The sequence below is a fragment of the Thermobia domestica genome, chromosome 2, assembly GCF_964235325.1.
Source record: "Thermobia domestica chromosome 2, izTheDome1.hap1.1, whole genome shotgun sequence".
Taxonomy (NCBI): Eukaryota; Metazoa; Arthropoda; class Insecta; order Zygentoma; family Lepismatidae; genus Thermobia; species Thermobia domestica.
In genome coordinates, this window is record NC_137455.1 from 266,590,142 (window position 1) to 266,607,115 (window position 16,974).

Consider the following 16,974-nt stretch of genomic DNA (forward strand, 5'->3'; position numbering starts at 1 on the left):
TCTTACCACTTATTTTTATGGCAATGAAGTTTCATGTCCAAGTTTTATGTTTCTAGCTATAGTAGTATGCTTTGATGAGTGAGTAAATTTTATATAATAGTACAGATATGAAAGAAACAATTAGAAATCACGTCAACACATTATAATAATTACGAACCTTCTAAATGCAATAATTGGTGCCAAACTGATCAAAACTCCCAGAAACACACCATAGAGAGCGTTATTACCATTATAAAGAAACGCGTTTGCACATACACAACGACACATGTGGCGTCATCGGTTGAAGTGTGGGCCATATGGTCAGCCTGAGTACTTCATGGGCTCCTGCGACAAGAAGTTTAGTAATTCCTTTCAATACACTGAGATGAGGTGAACTGTAGGACAGATAAGAAAAAATTACGTCTAGTTTACTTTACTTACACAGTATTGAAATACTGACCACTTTTGCTAACATGTAAGTAGAACCAGGGGCGGATCCAGGATCGACTTCTGGGGGGGGCGGTGGGTTGTCATACTGCTACTTTCAAGGGCACCAAACTTTGGAATGGGTTTTCTTTATATGTATAAAATAAGAAAGTTTTCATCTTCTGGGGGGGCGATCGCCCCGATCGCCCCCCCCCTGGATCCGCCCCTGAGTAGAACTAAATTAAACTTCCTGGTGCTACAACCCACGAAAGGCTATAGCCAGCCGGATGGCTTACGTTCAAATGAGTGACGCCTGGCGAGCTCATCGGTTCCGAGGCCCTATTATTCTGGCTTTCGGGATTAGAGTTCGATACCTCTTAATTTAGGCAGCTCCCTAATTCCCTCATGATCCTTGGTCAATTCAAGAAAATTTCAGTGCTTCCACTGAGAAGACCAGAGATCATGCATACCGACGTGGCACACACTAACAACTCAGCTAAACAGGAGCTAAATAACATTAATACAAGGTTAAGTCGTAAGTCTTGCAATATTCTGGTTCACGCTATATCTGTATTTATTACAATATAATGAAAGCAGTTAACGTTCAGAGAATAGCCCCTCGTATTGTCTGCAGTAACCTTCTTGTCAGTTCCTCGATTCCAAGTCGATATCATGTATTGCCCTTAAAGGCAAAGAAGACAGTCATTGCTGTTTCCATCTACGCTAGTTAACGAATCATCGTAATTTCAGGAACTGCCATGGACCAAAACAGATAGTAATCTGAAGCGAAAGGAATGTGTATCATCATCTCCTCCTCATCAAATACCAACTAAACCTAAACTATCAACGTCACTCTTTAGTAGTCCTATTCAGGCCAGTAGCCAGCCCTAAAATGTAGGGGGGCGGTAGAAGTTAGGGGGGCCCGATCCAACCATATTATAGTTCATTTGCAAGCCTACCTTTAAAATTTTAGGGGGGACAAAAAATTTAGGAGGGGCCAGCCTCCCCTAGACCCTCCGTGGATACGGGTCTGGTCCTATTTCAACTGGACAAAAAATCTGCTACCTTAATTTCTAATTCTTCAACGTAAATGGTAAATCACCAACTATTTAAATCAAATTTTTCTGTGTCTCCTACAGAAACAAAGCCATTACAAATAATTACTAATTATCATACTGAACATTAGAAGAGAGTTTAGAAGCAACATTTCACAATCTCAACGGAAACACCAATGAGGACTACTTTTGTCGAAGGTGGGAAAAGGAAAAAAAAAACATAAAATTGTGGCTAAGAAAGAGAAAGAACTTGGACAAGATCTTAAGAAGAAACCTAATGAATCGCCAAACATTGAATTACTCGAAAAAAGAAAAGAAAAGAAACTCACATGGAAGACGAGTAAAAAAAAAAAAAAAAAAAAAAAAAAGAGAGAGAGAGAGAGAAATAACTTTGATTCATCTCCAGATGAAGAAATAAACAAAACACAACTCTGTTATGACAGTTCAGAATATATTAGCGACGTATATAATGAAATTTGCTCTGTTTATGGTGAGTTTGAATCCAATGAGTTGTGGTATAGATGTGTAATGTTTGGGAAATGGGCACATACAAGTTGCAGTGGATTTGACACTGCAAAAAATTATATTTGTGATTATTGTTCATACCCTTAAATACATAAGTGAACTATCTCTGTAAGTGAATATTCATGATGTTATTGAGAATTATAGGACTGAACAACTGTGAGTCCAGTTTAATTATTCAGTTATAATGATGTTCTGTTAGGCATATAGTTTAATGTTGTAGTTTAATCACATATTTATTCTACCGGATGTTCAGAAAGTAACTATGCAGTGCCATGTTGTGGTGTGCTAAGTGATGACTGATATGATTGCGATTAGTAATACAACATTTTCCATTGTTTAACATATTTGAACCATATTTGACCAGGTATTTGTATTTGTTCACAGGTCCGGTTTGATTGAAGACCAACGTCTTGTGTGACATTATTGAGATCCAGGTCATCATCCTGAAGATTGAACAAAGAGTGTTTCTTGTGGAGCATGTGTTCCGCAATGGAGACAAGTTTACCTCAGCAGTAGAAGCTACATTTGCAGCAAAGTTCTCAGGAGTGAAGATGCCTAACCGCAATGCTGTATGGTACGTTGAAGGGAAAGGCATATGAAGGCAATCCGCACACCATACAAGAACTCCAAGCTGCACTGACACGTCATCACATTCGGAACATCACTCCCGATGTTCTGCATAACGTCTTCAAGAACATTCAGAAACGTGTGAAACTTTGTCTTCAAATTCAAGGGAATTACTTCCAGCATCTCTTTTAACTTCCATGACATTAAAGTTTAGCTTCAAGTTAAATTCAGTTATTTAAAGTGGTATATGGAAAATAAAATACGGCAAGTTATGAACTGCATTGTTACTTTCTGAACACTCGCTATTATAATTTAGCCATACATTTATATTAAAGTCATATACGTCGTATAATTAATATAGTTTAATAAGACTGAACAACTATGAGTCCACCTTAACTATTTAGTTATAACGATATTCTGTTAGACATATAGTTTAATATTCAATTTTCTTTCTTTGTTCATATCTTTAGACCTATTATTACATTCATCAATAAATAAATGTCCAAATTTCGGGTAAATGTAAGTATAAATTATAGTAAACACAAGTGTCCATGGTAAAACAAAAGTAGTTTGAGAAATTTCTAAGCTTCTTAAATACAATACATATAATCATTATAATAGTCAGTATTCAGGTATTGACCGGACGATGCTTTCATTTGTTTTAATTGCTATTCATGTTGAAAATGAATAAAAATTTAGGAAAGTATTAATGTGTCTAAAATGTTCTTTATCTTAGTCAAATTTCTTTCTTTAAAACATGTTTCGGCATTACCTGTCTTACGTGGTGGTATTACATCGATGTATGGAGTGGTACAGTCAATTGATAATTTTTGAAAAATCCAAATTTGTGCTTTTGTAATGGTACTTAAAGTGTATTTTTTTGCAAAGAATGAAGGTAAAATGTTTATATTTTATATTACTTTACCGTGTTTACTCGCGTAATAGTCGCCCTCGCATAATAGTCGCACCTTAGGCTAAGTGTGAAGTAAACACATTCGTCAAAAAATTTCCCTGCATAAATTTTATGCAAGTGGACGGTACAAAGTTGGTCTTCGATAACATCTGACACTGTGTCAAAAAGGTTAAAAAAGACCGGCATATCCAACGCTTTTAGGGATGGGCACGAGCGAGTTCGAGCGATTTTTCTTAGAAACTCGACTCAACTCGAAACAGACATCTTTGAACTCGACTCGAGAACTCAGATCGAAAAATTTCCTCCAACTCGACTCGAAACTCGACTCGAATTTGGTTCGAGTTTCGAGTCGAATCGAGCCAAAATGAGCCAAATCAAGCCGAATCGTGTGTGTAGTTCAAGTACTCTCTTCAAGTATCATACATACACAATACAATTATTATCAATGACAGTACTACTACTACTACTACTTATATTATTATTATTATTATTATTATTATTATTATTATTATTATTATCATTATCATTATTATTATAAGTTCCGACGTGGCTCATTGGTAGAGCGTTCACCTCTGGTGCATGGGGTCCCGGGTTCCATCTCTGCTCCCGCCAAGTGAACCTTGTGGTGAACGAACACCGTGTGCATGGATTTCCTCGGGGCTCGTCCATTTCCTCCTACTTTCTTTATTCCACCATTTCATTCATTTCTTATCATCCCCATCTCCTTTAGTCTAGCCGACATAAGAGTGGGACGTAAAACTCAAAGATTTATTATTATTACAGCGTTTTTGCTTCGCAATCGGAAGGTCCCATGCTCTAATCCAGAGTTCAGTATCCTGACTGAGGTTTTCCACGGTTTTCCTCAGTTACACCAGGTCAATGTTGAGATGGTACCTTAAAATACAGATTCTGGCCGCCATCCTTTCACTTCCTTTCCCAGTGTTATTATTATTGTTCATTTGTTGAGTGCTCCAATGTAAAATGGCCTCTTTGATTGTATCTGGTAGCTTAGTAATATATAAATAAATATATCTCTCGTTCACTTAATTCTGCAAAAGATGGGTGATGGTGGGCATGAAGTCATACGTTTCCAGGTACATATACACTTCCTAAGAGACCACCACTTTTACGATACTTTTTCGATACGAGACAAACACAAACTTTGTCTCCTAGACTATTGTCATGGTCTGTATGTGAGTAACTTAAGACACAATCTATGCTACATTTGCGAAGTGTTCTCTCGGTATTCATGTAAAATTTATTCAATTGCAAAGTTCTCCACGGCCCAATGCATATTGCTCTAATTTTAACGGCCCATATGTAATTTGCATATTTATGGGCCTTCAAATATCCGGAATTCAATCATAGACTACACTACTATAACGCTCGGGAACAAAATTGTATTTACACTAGTTTCTTTAGATGGAACTGGACATGAATGTGGGTATATACAAAACAAATTGGATCAAGTATTGGATCAAAGAATTGTTGTGAATGAATATTAGTCTAGTAGTACTTTACTGAGTAAATAGGCAGAACGATATGGAGGACAGATTTGAATCGGATAAGCACAACAGTGGCTTGTGATTGAAGAAGACAAAATTATGTATGTAACACTGTTGTCAGAAATAAGATAAAGTATGAATAATGATAATATATTGTAGATATTCACTAATAATAATAATAATAATAATAATAATAATAATAATAATAATAATAATAATAATAATTTCAGCACGCAAAGTGTCACACGTAAATATTTCGTGAAAGCAGAGAATTGTAAATAGCTCTGGGATTCTTCCTGTTATTTGAGGAGTGTCTGCAAATTTTGACTACCATAGCTTTTCTCAAATAAATGACACATTGCCTCAGAAAAGTAATATTGTTTTTCTCCTATTTTTATTGCCTACTATAAAAAAGGAAAGAGCTTAATATTATTCAGTAAAGAAAAGTTTGAACCTCTGTAGGGACCTCTGATTACAGATTCCGTTTGGTGGTAACTTGTTTAATTGCGGAGTTGCAGGACTGTTGAACAATAAACCACACGTGTTCAGTTGCAGGCCAGTCTAAATCTGTAAGAACATTTGCCTCCAATGAATAAGATAAAAGAGAATTTTCGGCCATACAAAATATTAAGAACCGAAGTCAGCACTTTATTTACCAAGATATGGGGGGGGCGCGGTAGCTCAGTGTAGAGCGTTCACCTCCGGTGCTTGGGGTCCCTGGTTCGATCCCAGCTCGCGCCGTGTGGACTTTGTGGTGGACAAACACCGTGCTCTTGGGTTTTCTCAAGTTTCTCCCGTTTCCTCCCACTTTTTTCATTCCACCGTTTCACTCATCTCTCATCATCACTCGTCTCCTTTAGCATAACCGTGGGACATAAAGATTTCATCTCATTTTTACCATGATATGAGAGGATTTAGTGAACACCATGATAATTGTCACTTCTCGTAAAACTAAGTTATTAGGTGGACTGGATTGGTATTAAACCACAAGGGAAACTTGTTTGATATGTGTCTTTGTATCGAATTGCATAGGAATGATGAACTTTCTTTTCATACTTACTCGAAAGTCAGAAGATGTGGCATACAATTATGTTTCCACGAGCTGCCCATATTATACAAATAACAACATTACTATCCGGAATAGACCTTTTGCAAATATTGGTAATAATAATAATAATAATAATAATAATAATAATAATAATAATAATAATAATAATAATAATAATAATAATAATAATAATAGTAATAATAATAATAATAATAATAATAATAATAATAATAATAATAATAATAATAATAATAATAATATGTAGAAACTAGATGACGATTATTCTTCTCGCAAGAAATTCTAAATATGAGGAATTTAAAAATACCATAGGAAAATTATAAAGCTAAAGACAATATAGGAATATTACGAAAGAGTATTATGAAGATAATTTAAAGTTAAGTATAATTTCTTTTGTTACTAGAATTCTTTATAATGATTGATACTAACAGAAAAACAGACTAATAAAGCAATATGTTAATACTGAAAAATCAGTAATTTCTCCATATAGCCTATGATAAGATATTCAGAGAAGTGATCAATTTTGAATTATCCCTTTTATTAATCATTCATAATGGGAGCCATTTCAACACAGCTATACACAGTCACATATATAAAGACAAGGAGATTTAATGTTGATAATTATGGTTAGAGGGGGTAATTCGATATATATATGATAAAATATTGTAAAATACGGTAAATTTTACGTATTAATTAATTAATTAATTACAAGTATTCATAACGTGAGAGCTGCTTCAACACGGCTATAGCATAAAGGTGTATATCAGGAGATAATTGATACCCACATCAATTTGATTAAAGAGGGGTTACATGAGACACATCCTGTATAGGCCTATATCCGTCTTAGAATACCCCGGCAACCCTGTTATTTTTCTGTTCTGGAGTTAGCAGTTATCTGAATCATCGCGGTGCTCTGCCCGGGTTTCGGGTTGTCAACGGATCGAGTGGCTCGGCTCACAGCTCATCTAGTATCGAGCCGAACCGAGAAGTGAGCCGAGTCAACACCTCACCTAACCGAGATGGCAAAAACCGATGGCTCACCTGAGCCGATTTGGTGGCTCATCCCGAACGAGCCGGCTCAGGCCATTGACTCAATTAGCCGAGCCGACTCGAACTGTTCGCTCAGTTGAACCGAGCCGAACCCGTTGACATCACTACCCGGGTTGGGCTTCTGCTTAGGTTCAGAAATACGACCGTGCAGGTCTCATCCTTGATGGTAAAAACTACAGTATATACATATATTGGTGCTCACGACATTTGAGGCTGTCTTTTTATTTTTAAAAAAATCTATTGTGGTCTCGTTATCGAAACGAGATAAGATGCAAGCAGTGTCCCCTCTCGTGAGCAACACTAAAAGTATTCCACATTACAGCTTACACTTCTCATGGCTTTCGCTTTCCACTTTAATCAGGCCATGATTTCAAAACGAGCTAAACGAGTGAACCATGTATCAACCTCGACTCGACTCGAAACTCGATTTCAAAAACAGCAACTCGGCTCGGAACTCGACTCGAGAAAACTACCTTTGACTCGGCTCGATTCGTGCTCATCCCTAAACGCTTTGGGCAGAAGTGAAGATGATGCTCTGTAGAACAGTTACTCAGATTCGTCAGGCGCAGATACGACAAAGTAAAACTTCGAATGAGAATGAATAGTGCCTTTTGGATGTATGGACAGCTCTGACACTTCTTGTGCGAACGTGTTTCTTCTTTCTGGTATTACATAGTTCTTATTCATTGAGACAGAGGGAGAGATTTCTGGGCTTTCGGAATCTAAGGACATTTAGTTCTTATTCATGTGTTTCCCGATTATGTAAATATATCGTTCTTCTGTGCCAATGCAAAGACTCTTTGCCTCCCATGAATCAGTAAGTTACGAGTTTAATTTTTCAAGTTTTAATATTTACCGTATGTAGACTATATATTTTATTATGTTCAAAATTCTGTATGTATCAAAATTCGAAATTATTTTGATCGCAGCAATAATTGAATAGCAGCTTTCCTCGCATAATAGTCGCAGTTGGATTTTCGCATTAAAAAATTGGTACACAAAGTGACTATTACGCGAGTAAACACAGTAGCTTTTATTCAATTGTTTCGTGTTATGGTTGAATTACATTTATTTTCCCTTAAGGGTGGCGGCATTTGTCCCTTTTACCTACCCAACATCATTTTCTTTTCTCTGTACTATTCATTGTTATTTTAATTTCGTCTTGTGATTATTGTGTTAATATAACACGACACATTGCTGTAATAGTTTTTCACTTCGACATCTCTGAACTAAAACTGCTGGTCGATCACCTGGCGTGAGCAAATCAAGTAGTTCAGTTTTGATTGGCATAATTTAACAGAATCGAACGATCGGATTCGAGTAGTAGATTCGATGTATTCGCAAATCCAGAGAGTCGATTAATAGTGTGACCAAGTTGAGCATCCAAACACAAAAATATGTTACTTACATTAATTACTTAATATTCAGCCTGATACAATAAAAATTTGCATGTAGGTTCCCAAATATATATGAATCTGTTTTTCATTACCCCCCCAAATCCTTATATTATAAATAGTTTGTATTAATTTTATGGGTACAGATTGACAATAGGTTGTCATTCAATCATAATTTTACCGGTAAGATGAGTGGCTGTATGTGAAAGAGAACTGTAGTAAGTATTTTTGCACAGTGTATTTACCCTGTGTTTTATGTTTACAAGTGCAGTGTTACTACTCTGAAAGTCTGACGAGTACTAAAGGGTGCACTGAGCGAGTGAGTGCACATGAAAAAAGGATTGTATTAGAGTGTTATAGTTACCCGCGAAGAATTTATGTACAGTGTAGAGAAATGTATTTTACATTTACAAGTATGTAGCATTATTAGTGGGAAACCATTACAACTGTTGTACGAACTCATATCACTGCCTAAGTTACTTAGAAATAAAGCATATTCATTAAACGTTAAGAAACACTGTGGAAGATAGTAAGAATAAAATGACCCTATCCAGAGTCGTTTCGAAGTATCATTAACATCATACTAAAGGCCTTATTACTGCAGAAAACATGTTAGTCGAACTCTTTAGTAAGGCACTAATCACGCGTCAGAATGACTCTTCATAAGGCCCAAAATGTCCATGAATGAAGTAAATATATTATGATTCTAAGCAGGGGTGGATTTGGCCATAGTGGAGTTGTGGAGCTTTTCACAGGGGACGACCCATTATAATTTCAAGGGGCCGGTAGATCTGAAAGACTTCCAGACAGCGCAATATAACCCAACCAAAAGATGTAGGCTATATCTGTAAAATCTAGGCCTATTGAACAGTCGTTCATGTCAGGACTGTTGTTTTTTTTTTCTACAGACTTTTGTGTATGTATAATCTTTTGACAGGAATTTCTTGTAAGGTAAGATTTGCCTACAAGTACATGCTCACACTTTCTTTTACACAAGTAGCATACGAGAAAAGCTTTTCTGTGTTAAATTTCGTTAAAAAAAAAAAAAATATACTGAGAACGACTTTATCACAGGATAAGTTGGAATCCTTTATGCTTATGTCAGTGGAGAAGGAAATGTTTCAATATATTCATGTAGACAACATCAGCACAGAAAAGTGATGTCCTAAAAAAAATACTCATAACCAGGGGTAAAAGTGTATCTGAAAAGGTAGGGGAACTAGAAGGACTCATAACGGCACGCCGTCCCTGATGCCTATCTTTGCCCATTGTAATATTTTTGAAAAGTTGGGGGGACGCAACATATATTTTCTAGTAGTGAGGGACTACGTCCCCCCATGTTCCCCTTCATTTTTATCTCCTGCTCATAATTTGAAAATGTAATCTGAAAGATATGTAGGTATAGGGGGTCTATGTCAATGTCTGGCTGTAGCTATTTGTTCATATTTCTAATTCACTTCATAATTTCATAAAATTGCTAAATTATATAACAGTCAGCCAACTCCCAAAATTTTGTTTTGTATGAAGTTGAATATAAAAAGCTAAATATACAAAAAATCTTTCTCTTAAAATAGTAGAATACCCATACTAATGCGACGATTGTGTGCTAAAGGAACATTGAGAATACTAAGCATAAAGTAGACCTCTTTTTCTTTTTTCTTTTCTTTTCTTTCTTTCTTTCTTTTCTTTTCTTTTCTTTCTTTCTTTTTTTTTTTTTTTGAAAGGGACTGGTTGGTGGAATTGTTCCACAGTGAAATTTTCATCCCAGTCCGCCCGTGATTCTCAGTATGTATACCTAAACTGGAATTGCATCTGGTTAAAATAAGCTACACTTACACTTTGGTGGGGTCTGAGAGATCCCAATTGTTTCTTTCAGCAATAGTTTTTGTTGTTCTTTTTTTAAAGTCCAATTCTGAGTAATCTCCTTGATCTTTAGACATTGTTTTGGCATTTTCAAATAAGTCGTAATGTCACATACACACTCCAACATATATTTGTAAAGTTGTATGTATGTACCTTAAAAAATCATCCCTGTTTAAAGAAAGGCTAACTGCAGAAGGTAATGCTTTCTGTAGGGTTAGTTGTATTTCTTGTTTTGAGAAGTCTATATATAAAACACCAAATTTATAAAAACAAATGCAAAAATTCTGAGTTTACCATTCGTGACGTTCAAGAAATATAGTAACGTTTACACTCTGGTACGGAACATCATACCCCAAATAATTCATATTGCAAAAAGTGAGACTACTTGTGTTTGCTTTTAATAAGAGAATGACAGTCCATGGCAAACTATGAGAGTGGACAAAAATTTAGAGAAGTTCAAATAACGAGTGGGTAGCTTCTGAATTTCACCTACCGAAAACTGCTCATTTTGACGAAGTTTGCTTGGAGCATAGTGGGAAGGGAAGATAAGAGAAGAAGAAAAGGAGAAAGAAATCAGGTGGGATACGGAGTAAGCGGTTGTAAACACGAAATTTTGGAAGGAAATTTGAGTGATTAATGTGGTAGTGGTAAGCTTTAACATGGTTGCATATAAACAATTATGATTAAAAAGTAGATATAGTATTTAAAGAAAAAAAATAATCCAGACGCATTTGTTATAATATAGTCAAGCATGTTATAAATAGCGATGGACTATATTAATGAATTTATATTTCAGTACCAAACTTTTAAAAACATGTCAGTATCTTTACTAGAATAAAATAAACTCAAGTTCTTGACGTTTTAAATTACGAAATAGTTTATGAAAAGGATTATACATGTGAAAAATGTTTATGCGGTGCGTACAAGGGTTTTAATATGTCCCTTTGCACTGCCGTATTTTCACAGTCCAATGCTAAGAATAAAGATGTGATTTACTTTAGACTCTACTAGAAACGGAAACATTGTACTTCAAAAATAAAAATAATGTCAAGCAAACCCATTTATGCATGTTACATATCTAAAATAATTGTGGTCCACCGTAGCGTTGTTGCTAACGCTTCAATTCCCAATGGGAACACTCGATCGAAAAAGTATAAGAGCATTTTGAAGCCAACCAGCCTGAGTAAAGTTTTCTTCATTCACACCAGGCAAATACCGGGATGGTAGCCTACCTAATATAATTGTCTCAATCACTTCCTTCCCAATCCTTTCTTCGTCCCCAATTCTCCGGACAGTGGGATCCTCGAAGGACGTCATCTCGTACATGGCGGGCTTGCATAGCCATAGGTGCTGATAGCCCAGAAATCAAATTCCTAATCCTAATATAATTGCTAGTGAAAGCAAGTTCGAATTGTAAAGGCAAACAAAGCCATGGCGATGTGATCGGACTAGACATGCCGGGTATGTTCGAATTGGTGCGAAGTACTTGTCATCTTCGTTGAAATGAATGTAATTTCAATCGAGGGAAAAGCCAACGTAAACAATATGTAGGGGAAATACAATTGAAGAAGATGGAAATATAAATTTTACTAAAGAAGAGAATTATCCAACCGTTTTGTACTTTCTGTTTTATTAATTATTATTTTAAAAAATAATTATGTCGTGTTGAACGAGTTATTTTTAAGGAGTAACTAAAACACGTGGTCCCTAAATCCTCTGAAATGCATCTGAATTCATAATGTTCTTGCCAACAAAGGTCTAATTTAGGAAACACATGTACGCTACACCGTTTTGTTTCTTGAGAAACTCACATTTCAAATTCTTATTCCATATTGGGTCAGATTCCGCAGATGTGAGCCAGAACTATCAACTACGTGACAATATCAAATGTTAGAAATAATTTTTTAAAGAAATTTGTAAAGTAAAACCATGGATTAAGGAATTATCAGATATAACCTTCTATTCTATAAGTCAGTGCGCGGTTTTAGCAGTCTCTTCAAATAGTTTGTCTTCCAACCAAAAGATTGTGTTGCTGTCACATTTGTTGAAACATTAGGTACCATCTTTAGGTTGGGAGACATTATTTGAAGAGGTGGCTAAAACCACTAAAAGACATTTGTATAATAGGGAGGTTATATCTGATAGTGCTTTAATCTATTGTCTAACATTCTGGGTTACATCTACGGAATAAATCCCCCCAATATTCAGGGTTCGAAACTACCTACAGGTTCTGATCAAGAAAGGCAAAGATATTATACAATCCAAAGAGAGAATCATCTGTGGGACCATTTTCCATTATTTTAATAGTAAAAACGTAACCTAATTAGTGAAATAAGCTTACAGTGCAGTGTACGTATCTCAGTCTGTGGTGTAATTATGTAATCCAGCTACTATGTGCGAGATTATGCAGTGAGGAGTGATCTGTACTGTGTGAATTGGTCCTCGTGTAATCGTATGCACCGCAAGTGCACTGGATTCTAGCCTTGGTCGTGGATCAGAACCCCCCGTTAGTAGGACCTGCCCTTCATAACTTTGGTACCGAATAAGAATGCAAAGCACACCCTAAAAACGACGTGATTGCGATAACCGCTTCTGTTCTTATTCTTAGTTGCTTAATATACAAAGAATTATGAAATCATATAATTCACATGCTTATTCATACATAAAACACGCGAAAAAAATAGCTGGCCCAACTAGCACACAATCTTAACTCAGCTGTGCAGAAAATATGAAAATTACCGAAACATAAAGTACATTAACTATCCCACATCACTTCACAGAATATAACCACGAATTTCACTACTATATATTTAGTTGGTCCTCTTCCACTCCTCTGCGCAAGTGCATAATAAGAATTGAAGGCTAATATCAAATTTGAAGCTAATTCAATTTCCAAATGAAATCATTGATAATATAATCCCATTCTTGTCCAGTTTGCGTCTATCAACCAAATTTAACTTGGGTTCCTTCGTTCTTGTAAAACTCAAACATATTTCTTTCAATGTTCGATGTAGTTGTACTGATGATTTCGATCTCCGTGATACTATGATTAGATATTTCTTAGAAATGGATAGATATGAAACAGCAGATCGTGATTTTTAAATTTTCTTATATATTCCTTGATTCTGTTTGTAGATATTTTCCTTGGTTGTACTAAGATATTAGCCATCACACTGACTTAATATAGCTTCATACACTACCGGATATATGCAGTACTTAACAAAACATTTTTTGCGTATTAATCGGAGGATTTACCTTACCCGTAACGAATTTTTGTAAGCCATATAAATTAAGATATAAAATGAAAATAAGTTTTACTGTTTTCCTGTTCTAATAGTTGAGCTGTTAATAATAACTCCCGTATTTATCATTCTTTTATTTTTTCAATTATTCATCCATTGATGTCTTTAAGTTGTTTTTCGTGTAAAAGCCTCGTGTAGAAAGTTTGTCATATTTCTCTGACTTTACAGTTTGTAGGGAATCTGATATTATATTATAACACAGATTAAGGAAGTGATTAGTTCATTTCGAGAAGTATATAGAAGATGCTAAAGGCAGTCAGATCCTTCTAATGGAAGCTTCTTTCTTTGCGAATTGTCTTTAATCTTTGAATCGATAACAAAATAGCAGTAAGCGAAAAGTGTTAATCCGTTGTCAGACTGAATAATTTATTTTAATATCAGAATGTCTAAGAAGAATAAAACTTTGGAGGTCAAGATTTAGAATCCATTTATTGTGATCTAATAATAACAGTATAAAACCACATTCGCACCATTTTGTTTGGTGACCGTCTGTAATTTTTCTGGCCACACGATAATCCCATCGCTATAGTATTGTGCTTTCTGCTAAAAAATGAGACTCGTGGTTTTCACAAGCCTCTTTTGAAACTAATTTAACACCATTCAGGGAGTTCTGGAAAGACCAAAACAAATTATAGTGTGACATTGCCATGTCCTGGCTATACGGTGAATACATAAAAAACTACCTAGCTAAATTCTCTCGATTTCTGACGAGTTGTTAAAGGTGTATACTTTCTGGGGTTGTTAGTGTGGTATACGACATCCCTTCTGTTGACCAGTTCTGACCGTTTTCTTCTTTCTTTCTTGTTAAATGCACGATGCTCTTCGAATTTCACCAAACGCAAAGCATAGCCTTCGTAGGCGAGCAGACAAATAGCCTCGATGCTGACGTCTCCATTAAAATTAAATTAACCTTCTTAGGCGTCATTGTGAGCTTTGCTGCAGACTGTGGAGCTTCTCCTCGCTTCAAACAGATCTTTTTCACAAATTGTTGTTGTAGATTATCACTCGTTATCAACCACTTCAGAAATGGCTTGAGTTCGTCGCGTTTCAGTAGAGATTTGCAGATAGAAATTCGATCCAGTAAATGTATTTGAGTCAGATCATATGCCATCCAAACGTCAAACTTGTTTCCAAATAGTTTAACACTCTGGTAATGGATGTTTAGGCTATTGGCGATGGCTGGCCTTGCTCGACTTTTGCCAGAATATCATCCACTTTTGCTGTGATTGGTCGCCCACCGCGGAAAGCATTTCCAGAACGAAAGCGACTGAACCATCTTTTGGCTGTTGCTTTTGATAACGCGTCTTCTCCATAAACAACATAAGTTCCTTCACAGGCCCCTGCAGCATTTGAGCCTTTATCGAAATTAAATTGTAAATTGTAGCGCAACTTTGCGGGAAGTTCACTCATATTTTCTTCACAATACCTTACATCTGATATAGGAATTTATCAACACTTTTTGCATATTTACTAGGTTCAGGTATCAAATGACGTCATGCCGTGAGATTTGGAATGAGACACTAACGCCTCTCATTCACAAAAGGCTTACTACTTTTTATACTGACTCATATTTATATAACAAAATATCTCCACTAAATATCGTATGGTAATATAAATTTGTCGTTTTCGTAGCTAGTGTCAATATTTTGCCCCCAGATAACCGTAATGTGACAGGAGCTTTTCCTACAGTTCATATGGATAGGGAGTAGAATGTCTATTTTTAGAAACATTTAATAATACTAATAATAATAGGAGGAAGAAGATTAAACAGAATCCTTATGCAGGAGTCCCTAAAGCAGATTTCCTCGCGATTAATAAAATGGGCAGTCATACAGAATTTTGGTGCCACAAAACAATAAAATAAATGTACTTGGGGAAGTTGTTTTGGTTGCTACTTTAAAAAGTGTAAACATTTTTAGTTATCTTTATCATTTAAGAAAGAAGGAAACGAAATGTTGCTCTTACTGTGAGAATAGCTTAAGCTCTATCTCTTCATTTCTTAACAAAACAATGTCAGCTATCCACATTGATCTTCGCAAGTTTAAGATAAGAACTTTCATTTTAAAAACATAACATTCTATTATTGAATCTTTCTGAGACACAGCGACTTAATTTGCAATCGCAAAACTTCGAGCCAAGGGAAGACACTCTAGTTCACATTCACATTCGCTTTCAATGAAAAAGGTCTTACTATGTAATCTCCATAAGAGAGATACTACATACTATATAGATACTCGAACAAGCTGCTTTCATGGATTTATTCAATTTTGTGTCCGTGAATTTGAATAGCATTTGCCCCTGTAGTTTCAGCATTTTATTCTTTTGAGTTGCCCTGTGTCCTTTGCTTTCTTCGGCTACCACACTTCCCGGTAGGCTGCGAAACAAATCCTTCATCCTAGTATAACTAATGAAAATGTAAATTTGTTGTTAAGAGTTTTAAGGAATAATAGACCAATATTGCAAAAATACTAAGTGTATTGCCGTTATTCTTATACTGGGCTAAAGTAAATCTGTCCTGAGATTTGTTATTGAGTTCTATGTTTTGGATAGAATTTGTTATTTGTGTCTTATAGGACAAAGAACCTACTTGTATAGTAATCAGTAAGCAATACAATAGACGCTAGTATTTTTACGAATATTGAAACTTGCTTAACCTACTAAATTGCAGTTAAGAGTTCGAACCTGTTTTTTGTTGTCATTTATTGTTGTAAGATAGACCAGCATACATATAGTTACTACAGTACATATATTTCGAAAGCCTTCCCAATCAGCGACTTTTATATTTTTCGTACGCGTGCACAAGATAATAACTACCGTGACCTTACTGGTGAGTGCGGAAACCGAAGTAAGTTTCTGCGAGCGAATGTAGACGATTAGCATAGGGGTTAAGGCCCAATTCACAATTCGTCACTTTTAGTAGAGTAGATACATGTAAAAGCTTTTATTTAGAAGTTTACGTACTTTATTTTAGTGTGTACTGTGTACAGTAGTTACATTACGGCTGGTATTAGTTTAAAGTTTTCTTTGACACTGAAGGTATATGAAACTTATTCTTTCAATTTCACGTAGAATCCGAACTGCGTAAGCTTCAAGTCTTCCGCTGGAAACTACCTTGTATGTTTTGTATTAAAGTTTGCTTCTTTCTTGTGTTGGTTATTTGAGGCAGGGTTGGCAAAAACCATGGTTTTTATTGAAAAAACCAAAAAACAGTTTTTTTGTTTAAACCAGGTTTTTTCTTTTTGGTTTAAACCAGTTTTTTTTTTTTTTTTTTTGGTTTAAATAATTTGCTCTATGTATTTATATCACATATGGACAGAAATAAGTTTGCT

The 16,974-nt window shown here is 35.6% G+C and overlaps 1 protein-coding gene and 1 long non-coding RNA gene across 3 annotated transcripts in view; one reads left to right on the plus strand and one right to left on the minus strand.

The window, feature by feature from the left end:
- The window catches only part of LOC145679811 (uncharacterized), a 180,888-nt gene that overhangs the window by 73,645 nt on the left and 90,269 nt on the right, over positions 1 to 16,974 (minus strand). The window lies entirely within an intron of this gene.
- Mat1 (CDK-activating kinase assembly factor) overlaps positions 10,786 to 16,974 on the plus strand; it is a 59,574-nt gene continuing 53,385 nt past the window's right edge. Inside the window, exon 1 of one of the 2 annotated variants that reach the window (XM_081748664.1) lies at positions 10,786 to 10,920. The gene's annotated coding sequence lies outside the window, so the exon portion shown is untranslated. Of the gene's footprint in view, positions 10,991 to 16,974 lie in introns of both variants that reach the window. The other variant, XM_081748663.1, reaches the window with a different exon arrangement.